Below are 13218 nucleotides of genomic sequence, written 5' to 3' on the forward strand. Positions count from 1 at the left end.
TTTGGTTTATATACAAAAATATAAAGAAAGCATAAGTGGTGGTAGTCTCTGTGTGTGCTCTGACCAGATCCACAACCCCACATCAGAAGTCCAGCAACAGACTTATTGTCATTGCAATATATTTTTAGCCCTCAGCTAACTCTCCATCCTTCTTTTTCTCCTTCTGTTTCAAACTGTCCCTTTCACTCCAACACCTTTCTCCCCCCCCCCATACACCAAACACACACACACACCCCTTCATTAGTTCTCTTGCCTCAGCTGGAGGGAAAGTGTGTTATTTTCTTTAAGCTGTGATGGGTTTTCCCTTCTAAACATGAGAGATCTTGGCATATGTCCCAACCATTAGATCCCATTAAAGAAACATCTACCAGTCGTTTTGGTCCATTAACAAGCAATCTCCTAATAAAAAAAAGGTAGCACAGCCACTGCAACAATACTCTCAATTAATGAAAATGAAAACCATAATTACAAAGGCGAGGCACAATTTAGCACCCACTGATTTGTATAAATGAGTAAATGTGTGTCCATTTTCCCATTAAGTACACTACACACATCCCTCCCTCCCCTGACAAAGCCCTTTCAAAAGTTATTATGAGTCAATTTACATGTTCAATCTACACTTGAGGGCAGAACTAAACTTGGTACCAGTGGAGATGGCATCTCCATATCAAGTTCTCACACCTGATTCTTCAGGGGGACCACTATCTCATTCAAAACACACTAGAGCCTAATTCCTAAACCCATCTCCTTCATAATTAGCAACACCTCTGCCTTATCTGGATTAAGCCTTAATTTGTTAGCTCTCATCTAGTCCATTTCTGCCTCCAGGCACTGGTTCAGAACATCCACAGTTTCCTTAGAACTAATTTCTGGAAAAACTCTCCCAACAGTTCCATGTTAAAGTTTAAGAACACGAGGAATACCATAAACCAATGAACCAGGTGATGAGCAGGAGTCCTACCACCACCTTCTGGAACCCCCAAGGAAAGATTGGAACACTAGTAAACCCATCCTTTCCAGGTGGTCCAGAGGAATACTATGGCCAGTAGCACTAAACACCACTAAGAGGTCCAGCAGAACCATCAGGGATGTACCCCAACCCCCAGTTCAGCTCCTGGTGTAGGTCAACAACTGTAATGACCCCACGCTATGTGCTCCAGCACTTCCACAGCCAGGTAACATTAGATTTTATCTGGTTCTGCTCTCTTTTCTCACATTTTCATCAGATTGGAAAAATCCAGGTTTAGTGTTCAAAAACTACAGGGTGCCACTAGGAAGGAGAAAACATCACGTGGACCATGTAAATGAAAAGGGGATGCAAACAGCTGCAAGTATGGATTAAACTCTGTGTCAGGAAGCTGCTTTTAACCTTTGTTGGAACATGTTGCTCACTTAGAGCTGTCCATGGTTCTGCAACTTCTGACCTGCCTTGCTGCTTTGTTCTGCAGGTTCTAGCATCAGAGCTGAACATGGCATCAACCAAGATGACCAAAGCTCTTCCAGACTTCATGATACATTGAAATGGGACTAATCTGCTTCGTCCAATAACTCCTGAAACTGAAATGCTACTATGTGCTCAATAAACATGCTCAATTATGGCAAATTTGAGACTGGTCAGAAATGATCCAACACAGAGCGTGGGCTTTTTCAACAAAGGTCTCACGATAGGACCTTAAGACTAATCAGACAATCACCACGCTGCTTGTCCATTCCACCAGGCCTACTCTGGCTGCTTTAATCAGTCAGGATGGACAAGGATGTAGTCCACAACCTCAGCATGTAAATAAAAGTATTACAACTGAAACAAGCTTACTATTTCCATGCATTTATTTTACACTACTCCATCATAGTTGTATGGAAACAATAACTGGAAGTGGGAGCGAGAGATATGTCATGTTGAGTATATTAATATTTCCAATAGTAGGTCTGTTTTATTATGGCGAAACAAACATTCCAGGTTCTAATGGTTGTTAAGTGAAGCACTAAAATCCTGCTACAAAGAGATGAACTGTCAGAGAAAAACAATGAGGATTCTGCTATCTTCCATTCTGTAGACCTGACCAAGCCAGTGCAGATGTCGCTGAGACAGGAGCGTAAAGTTGCTGGGAATGTGGGCTTGGGAGAGCACGTCTTTGAGACTCCGTCCTATCATTTGATGCCCATAATCTTCCTGATTCAGCATATGTATGTTCTTCTTAGTAGTCACAGTTAATTAATATAGTGTCAAGGGTGCTTCCAGCCAAAAGAATGCACACAGCCGAGAGTTCACTCTTTATTGTCAAACATAACATTTACAGTTGTTTTTATAACTCTAGATACCTACACGCACCAAACTAGCATTTAGACAACTGCTCCCTGGCCCATGCCCTTTGGAACAGTTTAAGCAATGGGGAACCACTCCCCCTCCCATCAGTTTATGTACCTTCCCATGATGGGCTACACAGATGTAGCCAGAGACTCCTCCTATGTGGCAACTTCCTCTGCCCTTCTGCTCTTTCTCCTGGTTCTGGGAGACAATGGTGCAGGAGAGGGTGAGGAGGCACTCAGTCCTTCAGTTGCCTGGCCTGCCTCTTCCTCCTCTTCCTCCAGCTCTGAAACTTCCCCTGCCTGATTCTTGCCTTCTGGCTGGCACAGGCCGCCAGAAACCACTGACCCTATCTCCTGAGTAAGACTCCAACCCCCTTCCCCTAAGGCACACTCGTCAGCATCCTGCCAGTCCCTGACACAAATACTGATTAATCATTCAGGTATAGCCTTCCTTATGGCCAGAGAGCTGATTCGATGCACTTGTCAGAAATATATCATGAAAATGTATGACCCAACAGCTAATGTGGCATTTATGAACGGGATTTTTCTTTTTTCTTTTCTTTTCCATTTGCAAATTGAAGTCCGGTCTACCCAGCATTTGCATAATACATGTTAAAAATAACTCAGCATTATTTTGGGCAGAAAAAGCTAAAGGACACAGAACTTACAGCTGCAGGCCTTTATGTATTTTAATGTGCCATTTTGAACAAAGCAGTGAGGTTTCGAACTGTTGTTCAGCATAATCAGCTACTTGATAGCCTTGGAAGTCCCTGTAGGAGGAGTTGCTCTTTGATTTATTGTGGTTCTTCTAGTGCCAAGTTACTGCAAAGAAGCAAGGTCAATGTGCAAAATTATTGAACTAATGCTCTCTACAAATACGCTGCAATCCTGTGCTACTTCATATATTTCCCTGGTGAGTTTTCTGAGCCAGAAACTACCCAGGTGGGCTACCAAATGAGTCAGTAGAGGATATCTCCTCTCACGCTATAATGTATGTTGCATGCTCAACCTGACAGCAAGCACACAAATGCTTGGATCAGGACTATGGAGCTTGATTCTTTCCCACTATTTAAGACAGAGTAGGGAACTTTTTTTTTCCAGCCTATGAGGACAACCTTGTGGGGAACCTTTCAGGGCCACAGGTGGTGGGTGCAGCTAGAATCAAAAGGGGGACCAGAGACAAAAGTGGGCAAAGCCAAGGATGCCACTCCTTATTTTTGTATTTTAGGATACATTCCAGTCACACAAGTCAGGGGTTTCAACACACACACACATCAGACCCCCCCATCCTCTATTTAGGCAGGCAAGAGACATTATCACAATTCAATGGAACACTCCACACAAGCAAAAGTGGTTGAGGGTGCAGAGCAGGACCATTGAGGTGTGTGGCCTAGGGAGGAATGTTGTGCTGATAACATCTCAAGGACCAAACAGCTCAGACCTTGAGCATTCCCCATCCCTGGGTTAAGAGAAAGTAGAAATCTGAGAAGAAAGAACATCCATTCCCTCATTTAAGCAACCTGTTCCATGGATTAATATTGCCATTTAATGGGTGTATAGAGAAAAACAATCCTAGAGTTTTTGAGCTTGGTCAAGCATGAAGAAAAGAAGCCACTACTTCACAAGCTCTGGAGCAGGCATAGCTGTCAAGTGTCCCTTATTTGAAGGGACAGTCCCTTATTCCAGCACCATGTTCCGCTGCTGTCCCTTATTGATGGATGTCCCTTAAATGTCCCTTAAATGATGTCCCTTAAATTTCAAATGAAGCAGCTCCTCTCCCTCCCTCCCTCCCTGCCAGCCAGGGAGGAGGGAGGCTCCAACTGTGTTGCTTGGCTGTGTTGCTCACCCAATAAGAAGTCTAAGAGCGACTGGGGGGTGGAGCTTGCATGCCTTGTGTGTGGCTAGTTAATGCAAGCTGAGGGGTTTTTTGAATGCTGGATGCCATTTTGTTGCATGTGCTGCTGCAAACTTTGCAGTGCAAAGCCAGGCTGGGGAGCCATCTTAAGTTGAGGCTGCATAGGCCTTGTGGTGCATGTGATTCAGATTCTATTCAGTTGAACCTCTGGTTACAAAGTTGGCTGGACAGTGTTCTCGAAGCTACCAGCATGAGTTTGACCAGACTGCAGGAGGACAGGAAGACTGGAGTGCCTGGAACAGGTGAGGCTGCTAGTCCCTTATTTTCAAATCTGTAAGTTGACAGCTATGGGAGCAGGAAGTGCAGGCCTCCTGTTTGAACTCTTCCAGAGACCACAGGATATCTTCCAACCAATAAGTCCACTCTAGTGTGGGTATCACCAAAGAAAATGGAAATGTATCACCCACCCCCAAAAGAGGATAAAGATGAATGCATAAAATTTGCATATGCTAATTTAATGTAGATATTTAAACTTAGAACTAGTAGGCATACTATCAACTCACCATTAAAGGGGAAGAATGTGACCTCTGTGCCTGCTTAGTTTGCTGTCCAGGTGATGGGCAACGTCAAAGCCCATCCCTCTCCTCCCTTCTTGTGGCTCATTATCCTTAAACTAAGCTTGAACCAAATAAGAGACCCCTTTAAATAGAAGACGGTCCTCTGATACTTCGTTAAACAGAGAACACTGCTTTATAAAGTAGGACACATGACCACACTGGTCGGTCCCCATTCCCACCAATTCCTACTTCTCAGAGAGTTTGGTGCCTGCCTTGATCCTGGAGGTTCTCCACACCAACCTCAGTCTGTGGTTCTGACTCTCAGCTGCCTGCCCTGCACCTTGCCACACCTGATGTATATCTCCACATGCTCCATACTAAAAAGGAGGGTGTCAAATTGCCCCTCTGGCAGCAGAGGCCCTTCCTTACCAACCTCAGTCTACCCTCAGTTAGGCCACACTTGCCTGCCTTCTTTCTTCAAACCAAGAAGGCGAAGGTTCTGGCTCTACCTACCATTTGCCTACCACTCCCAATGGGCACTGCCTTCTGGTGTTACTGGACATCTTGGGCCAGGAGGACTGCAAGTGTCTTAACTTAAGAGTGCCCTCAGTGCTCTCTTATGACCAGTTGCCCCAGTGATGTGAAAACCAGATGGAGCCCTACACTAGCCAATGTTAAAATGTTCCATGGGATTACAGAGTGCTTTAGTCCAAAGCAACCTGTGTATGCATAGACTAGAAGACTAGGAGAGGAATACATTTGTGACCACACAGCAAACACATACATAAGCAGCGTAGAAACTGTGTTTTGCTTTCAAGAATTCAGAGCCCTTGTAGGGTGGGGCAAGCCTACAGCCATTCACAGCTTAACCATCAGGATTCATAGATCCTAAAAACAGTAACAGTTCATCAAGTGTGATATCTTTCCAATAATGCAATCTTACATAAGAGAGCAATGAAAATAATCCATTGAAGATAATTGAGACATTTATTTAAGCCAGGAAAGCAGGCATGAAATGTCAATATTTTAGCTGAGAATGAGGTTTTTTTGGTGTGAAACATGACTGAAGCAGGCTTGGGAATTGATTAAATATAGATCCTTGATCCTTCAAGTATATTTCCTTCTCCTTCTTTCAAGAACAAGTTGTCAGTAAGTCAAAAAGAATACCATTAAAATCCACTTGGGCAATATATGGGGTGAGAGTGGGGTAGCCTTATCCTCCCTGTTTACTGGTGTGGCATTGCATTGGCACTTATCAAGCTGTAGCTCCTGCGCCCAAAAAAACAGTCTGCTCCAGAGGGTTGGGGGGACCCAGAAAAGATTTCAGGGGTATATGCCAAGTGTGGGGGAGAGGGGGAGAAAGGAAGCCCCACAGCACAGGTGGAAGTCATTGTATTACAAGAGGACCTCCAAGGTAGCATTCTCTGAAATGCTACCAAGCGCAGGGCCAGCTAGGTAGACATGTCTCCAGGTGGTTATGTTGGGAAGAGGGCTTTGGATTTGTTAGGCATTGGGGAACATTCTGTGTCAAGCTGTGCCTGTATAAAATGAGTAAAGGTTACAGCATTTGGGGCAATTAAGTTTAGAGAAAATGTGAATAAGATGTGGTATTACGGAAGTGTATAAAACTATGCATTGCATGGACAAACTGGATAAAGAACAATTTTTCTCCCTCTCTCATAGCACCAGCTTGAGATCCTTGGAAGATAAAGGTGGTATATAATTGTAATAAATAAACAAAAATAACATTAGAACTCGTGGACACTCAATGAAACTGAATGCTGCATGAATGTACACATGATTCTTCGCACAGTGTATGATTAAACTATGCAAGAAGCAGTGATGGCCACCAACTTGGACAGTTTTATAGAAGACTAGATTAATTTCATGGAAGTCAGGGATATCCATGGCTACTAGCCATGATAGCCATGCTCTGCATCCATGATCAGAATCAGTATGTTTCCAGTTGCTGGAAATTATGGGAGGGGAGAGGGCTCTTGCACTCAGGTTTTGCTTGCAGGCTCCCCTTAGGCATCTCCCATAGGCATTCCCTCAGTATTAATGTTCAGGATAAATTTAAAAGCATTGCTGTCTCCCCAGGCATTTGATGGTTGAAAGTTCTGTCTCTGGCAACCTTGAAATTAGCAGTTTGATAGTAGGATATAAATATATAAGGTAAAGGGTAAAGGGACCCCTGACCATTAGGTCCAGTCGTGGCTGACTCTGGGGTTGCAGCACTCATCTCGCTTTATTGGCCGAGGGAGTCGGCGTACAGCTTCCGGGTCACAAGAAAGTGGTACCCACACAGCTCCAGTAGCCAGCATGACTAAGCAGCCTCTGGCGAACCAGAGCAGCGCATGGAAACGCCATTTACCTTCCCGCCGGAGCGGTACCTATTTATCTGCTTGCACTTTGATGTGCTTTCAAACTGCTAGGTTGGCAGGAGCAGGGACCGAGCAACGGGAGCTCACCCCGTCGCGGGGATTCGAACCGCTGACCTTCTGATCGGTGAGTCCTAGGCTCTGTGGTTTAACCCACAGCGCCACCCGGGTCCTATAAATATATAGTGGGCTATAAATGTGATTGATTATATTTGTTTGGCCACTGTTAGAACAGGATAAACAGGAAAAGGAAACCTGCCTTCTTGACTTCTCAATTGGCTCGAGCAGCAAAGATTCCAGTACCATGGCTCCTTCATAGTTCCAATTTCAGCATTTGTGAAAAACTGAAACACTGTTTTCATTCGGTGACACCATTGCTAAAATGAGATTTCGAAATGTCCAGTTGCCAGGAATCATATGTTATTTATTTGCTCTGCAAAATCCCTGGCACATTTTTTTTAGAGTGTTGCATAAATAAAAGGAAAGTGAGTCATATTAAGGATAGCATTGTAAAGCTTTACACATTTCATGCTACAGACAGTTTGCTTACAAACTGTCTCAAGGAGAAATAAATAGGTGCACAGGGGATTAGCTATTGGGAATTACCACCAGCTGTCTCATCCATTATTCCCCCACCCACAAACTACCTATACGTTCTCTAAATAAATCATGACATTGCACATGCTGTGATCTATGACAGCCCCTATAGTTATATAGAAAAGATCTGTATCTTTGCCCAATATTTCTCAACAGGGAGAATTTGGAATAAACGTACTAGAGGTTAATGCAAACTGACACAAGTAACCGTGAAACATACAAAACTGAAATGGAGGCTAAGGCTCAATCCAGCTACTGGAGCTGTGTGGGTACCACTTTCTTGTGCCATTATGATAAAGTTGCCCTCTTCCTTGCCTTGATTTCCAGTCATCCCCTCAATCAGATGCCTGATGGGCTCTTTTATTTTGTGCAAACTGCCCAGGTATGTAGTACCCATCTGATTCACCAAAAACACAACCCTGCAAAGACCATGATCCTCCTTTGGAAAGGCTCTAATCCTACAGTGCCGGATCCCTGCAAATTGTGCCCTGTGGGTTGGCTCTAGATAGGCAGAGCAATCCATACTAGAGGAAACCAGTGCCAGTGTAACTTACCCCATTCTAAACTCTATTCAGGAGTGGGGCTATTGCCAGCTCAGCCAGCCCAAGCCTGACAGAGGGAAAAAGAAGCCTTCAAAATGGAGTTTGACTTACATCACCATCTTTGCCAGTGTAACCACTTCCATCCACAGAAGAGAAGGCTATAGGTTGCAGCCCTGTTTAGGGAAGTTTTTAATGACTGCTGTTTTAATGTATTTTTAATCTTTTGTTGGAAGCTGCCCAGAGTGGCTGGGGAAACCGAGCTGTGGGTGCTCTTCTGCTTGAATCCTGCTTGTGGGTTTCCGACATATACCTGGTTGACCACTGTGACAACAGAATGCTGGACTAGATGGGACTTTGGCCTGATCCAGCAGGCTCTTCTTACATTCTTATAGGTTGCTAAGTTGCATGGCTAAGCCAAGCGGAGCCTGGAGTAGAGGTAAGTTTCCCCTCTTCCCTGTCATACCTCTGCCATGCCCACCACCACTCTGGCACACGCCTACCTGGAATGTTCCCCTGAGCTCTGAGTGAGCCAGGATGGAGAACCTATGCTGGCATATCTCTGGCTGGGCCAGGATGAACAACTTCAGATGGCATATCTCCCACTGGACCAGTTAAGTCTGAGATCTGCAAATTCCAAACTCCACTCATCCTGGCAGATCCTGAGATTTGATTGCTCCCCAAGTTAGCAATGTATATTGTTAGGCATGAAGAACATGAGTCTGATTAACTCCATTAAGCCTGAAGTATAACTAATTTAATCTGGAGGTTCCAACCAAACATTTCTTAATGGTGGTTAATGGGTGGTACAGCCATCATAGCAACAATAAAGAAGCACAGTGGACACATTATTTGTTGTGTCTCACTGTATTTTTCAGCAGCAATTAAGTGCTTTGGGACAGAATGATTCATATGAGCGCTAGCAACCCAAGTGCAGTTTTGCAGCACTTCTTTAGTATATAATGGACAATTTCCAGCCGTGCACATCTGTTAGTGGAATGGGGTGCCTCTTGCACAACAGGAGTCCTCCTCCCTCTCTTCCTTCTGTGTGCCCCACAGCTCTGTAGAGTTGGGGGCTCCTCTGGAAGTTTTTTTGGGGGGGGGGCAAAGGGAACTGCATGAGGCAGGGTGGGGAAGTCCACTTCTGGGACACTCGATATCACTCATTGTGGAGTGGGGGGTTTAAAGCAGTGTTCATTTGAAAGATACCCAAGAACTATTTACTGAAGCATGATTATATAAACAAACAAACAAACAAACAGTATACACACAGTTTTTGATGCTGCAAGAGGTACTACTCAGGTGTGAGGCCCAAATGACAAGCTGAGATAAGTATATGCTGGTTTTGTACTGCATCATTCTTAAGCTTTTGCCATGTAATTTTCAAATGCTTCATAACCAATACAGTAAGGTAAAGGGTAAAGCGACCCCTGACCATTAGGTCCAGTCGTGACCGACTCTGGGGTTGCGGCACTCATCTCACTTTACTGGCCGAGGGAGCCGGCGTACAGCTTCCAGGTCATGTGGCCAGCATGACAAAGCTGCTTCTGGCAAACCAGAGCAGCGCACGGAAACGCCGTTTACCTTCCCGCCGGAGCAGTACCTATTTATCTACTTGCACTTTGACGTGCTTTCGAACTGCTAGGTTGGCAGGAGCTGGGACCCAACAACGGGAGCTCACCCCGTCGCGGGGATTCGAACCGCCAGCCTTCTGATCGACAAGTCCTAGGCTCTGTGGTTTAACCCACAGCGTCCCCAACGCGTCCCCAACCAATACAGTAATTCTTACTTAAGAGCTGGAATGTTTCAGATCATTTCTGCTGCACCCACAACATTACATGTTTATGATAGGGCAGAAAGAGATTATACACTGCTTGTCAGAAGAAGAAGAAGAAATCAAGATGGGGTTAATTAACATGCCAGATTACAAGATGATAGGAATACCTTCCTTGGGTCATCAGACAATCAATTTCAAGCAGTCCTGCTAAATACTGTAAAATCAGATAATCAATTTGTCTCCAGAAAATTTGATTGTATTATTCAAGAAAGCCCTTTATAGCAAACTCACAGAGCAGATATAGTTCATACAAAACAAGAGGCACAGCAAGCTATGTATATTCTATGAACACAGATTTTGAGACGGCTGGCTTTCTAGGAGATTTCTTAACAAAGTCATTTACTGCTTTAGGGATGATTAATGCCTGTTAAAAATATTACAAACAGACATACAGAGTCTTAAAGCCTAGCAAGTTTTATTATAGCATAAGGTTCCATGGACTAGAGCCCATTTCATCTGAATGGCATCTGATTAAGTTGCAGACATACGCGGCAAGAAAACATGTTAGTTTTTAAGGTGCCCATGAGACTTTTTCTTTGCCACAACAGACTGCCGCTACACCCATATGGAAATGATCCTGTATCAGTTATAGATCGTGTCATTTGCTAGTTGCTAGGTCTCTCCAGAGCAAAGTTGGACAGGGCAATCCTATGTTAGCAATGAGATTGTTCTAAATGTCAGGTTTGTTTTGCAATGTGACGGAGCAGACCCTTGGGTCTATGCTGACACCAGCAGTGCTCTCTTCTTTGTCACTAGGAAAGTACATTAGCTGATCTCAAGAGAGCAACTATTCTTTCTGTGCCTGACTTCTGACTTCACAGCATTCCAAAACCTAACCTTGAAACTTATTTTTAAAATCATCCATTTCAAATTTCTCTGTGCAATGACAGCCACTCCAAAAAAAAAAAGATGATAGTTGAAGTTGATGCATGTGCAAAGGAAGGTCAGCTTAAAAAAATAAAAATAAATGTTGATTTCATAGATTTCTAAAGCTCTGGTTGTTCGCTTCAGTTTGACAAATAAATCCTACAATATGACAAACGAAGCCAAAAACATATAGACACTGCATGAATCCAAAACGTTTTTAAAGTTTACGTGGTTGAGGCACTTTGATAATTACAAGAATACCTAATTTGATGGTACGGTTCCCTTGAAAGCCTTGTAAGCAACATTCACACTGAGAATGCTCTTGTATGCTTTTTGCTCAAATGAATTCATTGAAAGAAAATGCATCTGAAAGTGAAGTTCTGTTCTGGGAAGTGACTGCTATGAATGGCATCATGGGGTTCTACTTTTACAGTCTTTAACTCTCTCTCTCTCTCTCACACACACACACACACAGAGAGAGAGAGAGAGAGAGAGAGAGAGAGAGAGAGAGCGCGCGCGCACCCCAGCAGTGCAGGAAAATGAGCCTGGGATTGGCTATTCAAGCTATGAACTTTCTCCACTAATTATAACTAATCAAGTCACCCCAGAACTGGCCCTACTGAACATCTTTCAAGATAATAATGCCCACTCACATTTTAAAGAGCTCATAACCCACCTACTCTCAGCAGCCAGAAGCATCATAGCCAGACACTGGAGAGACCTGTCAGGAGTAAGTATGAACCAATGGTATCAAATAGTATGGGAAACAACCTTACTAGAAAAACTAACCAATAAACTGAAACTGACACAGGGACAAAGAGAAAATGCCTTCACCGCAATATGGTTCTCCTTTATCACATACGTACATAGCCCAACAAGACAACAAGAATTCGCCGACAGCATACGAATCAATATGGCTTAAAGGTAAAGGGACCCCTGACCATTAGATCCAGTTGCAGACAACTCTAGGGATGTGGCGCTTGTTAAGTTGTGGGTTGACATAGCAGACGACACAGCGGTTTCTCCAAGCAGCTCTTTATTTTGTAAGCTGGAACAGAACTAACTAAGGAGCTCAGTCAGCCTGCTTATATAGAGCTCCAGTACAATGTAACTGTTGCCATTTTCTAAAACTATCCAATCACTGAACGTCACTTTTCGATCCTTCATTTGCATACAAAACTATCCAATCACTGAACGTCACTTTTCGATCCTTCATTTGCATAACTATCTACAGTATCCCCCTGCTGGCCCAGGGTGATAACTTCAGTACATAACAGCGCTCATCTCGCTTTACTGGTCGAGGAAGTCAGCGTACAGCTTCCGGGTCATGTGGCCAGCATGACTAAGCCGCTTCTGGCGAAACCAGAGCAGCACACTGGCTTACCTGACCCAAAAATCCACCCCCTCACACATATAAACAAATCTCACTACAGTCAACCAAAGACAACCAACCACACCCTAGGCCACCCCCAAAAACTCTCACCTCCAAGGAAATATAACAAGCAAATAGAAAGAGAACCCACACAAGTGACGCTGACACAAAACCCCACACTTACACTAAGCAGAAGACTAGAAGCATAACCACCCCACCCCACTCACCATTCCTCCCTCCCCCTCTTATCTTCCCAACCTAATACTGCATGCAACATGAATGTCTCACAACAAATGAAACGGATCTTAGAAAATACAACTTGAAAAAAGAGACAATGCACATATTTTTGTAAACTATTTTTTTTAAGTGTGTGTATATATATATATATATATGAATTGCACAGTGCAATAAATTTGCTCATTGTAGGCTTTTGTCTTGCTGCCCACTGTAACACTGTCAGAAGTTAGCAACACTAGAGAGAGGTCTGGATGTCCCTACTTAATGCTAGGGAAGAAGATATGATCCAGAGGGTTACAAGCAAAGCTGAAATTAATTCTTACTCATACACAGAATGTTATCTTGCAAATTTCCTACTTCTCCCATTGAAATTTCAAAAATGAAATTTAGGCACAGAACACTTAATTCGCCACAGAATCTTAAAGTTGAAAACTTTCCAATCACTTCTTGGTTACTTTTTATTTTTAAGGGTCATTTGTTAAATTCCCTTAGCTGTCAACTGTCTAACAACAGCAGTAATGGCATTATGATATTGGCTGCTTTATTTTCAATCACTTCCCTAGTGATCCATAACATAGAATTTGCTTTCTTCTCAGCTGCTGCACACTGGGCCAACAATCTTAATGGAGCTCACCATTGTGTCCCCAAAGACTCGTTCCCAGTAAGTCA

The 13218-nt window shown here is 43.6% G+C and overlaps 1 protein-coding gene across 3 annotated transcripts in view; it reads right to left on the minus strand.

The window, feature by feature from the left end:
- PDE4D (phosphodiesterase 4D) overlaps positions 1-13218 on the minus strand; it is a 634082-nt gene that overhangs the window by 516819 nt on the left and 104045 nt on the right. The gene's annotated exons all lie outside the window — the stretch shown is intronic.

The sequence above is a fragment of the Podarcis raffonei genome, chromosome 11 (assembly GCF_027172205.1).
Source record: "Podarcis raffonei isolate rPodRaf1 chromosome 11, rPodRaf1.pri, whole genome shotgun sequence".
NCBI lineage: Eukaryota > Metazoa > Chordata > Lepidosauria > Squamata > Lacertidae > Podarcis > Podarcis raffonei.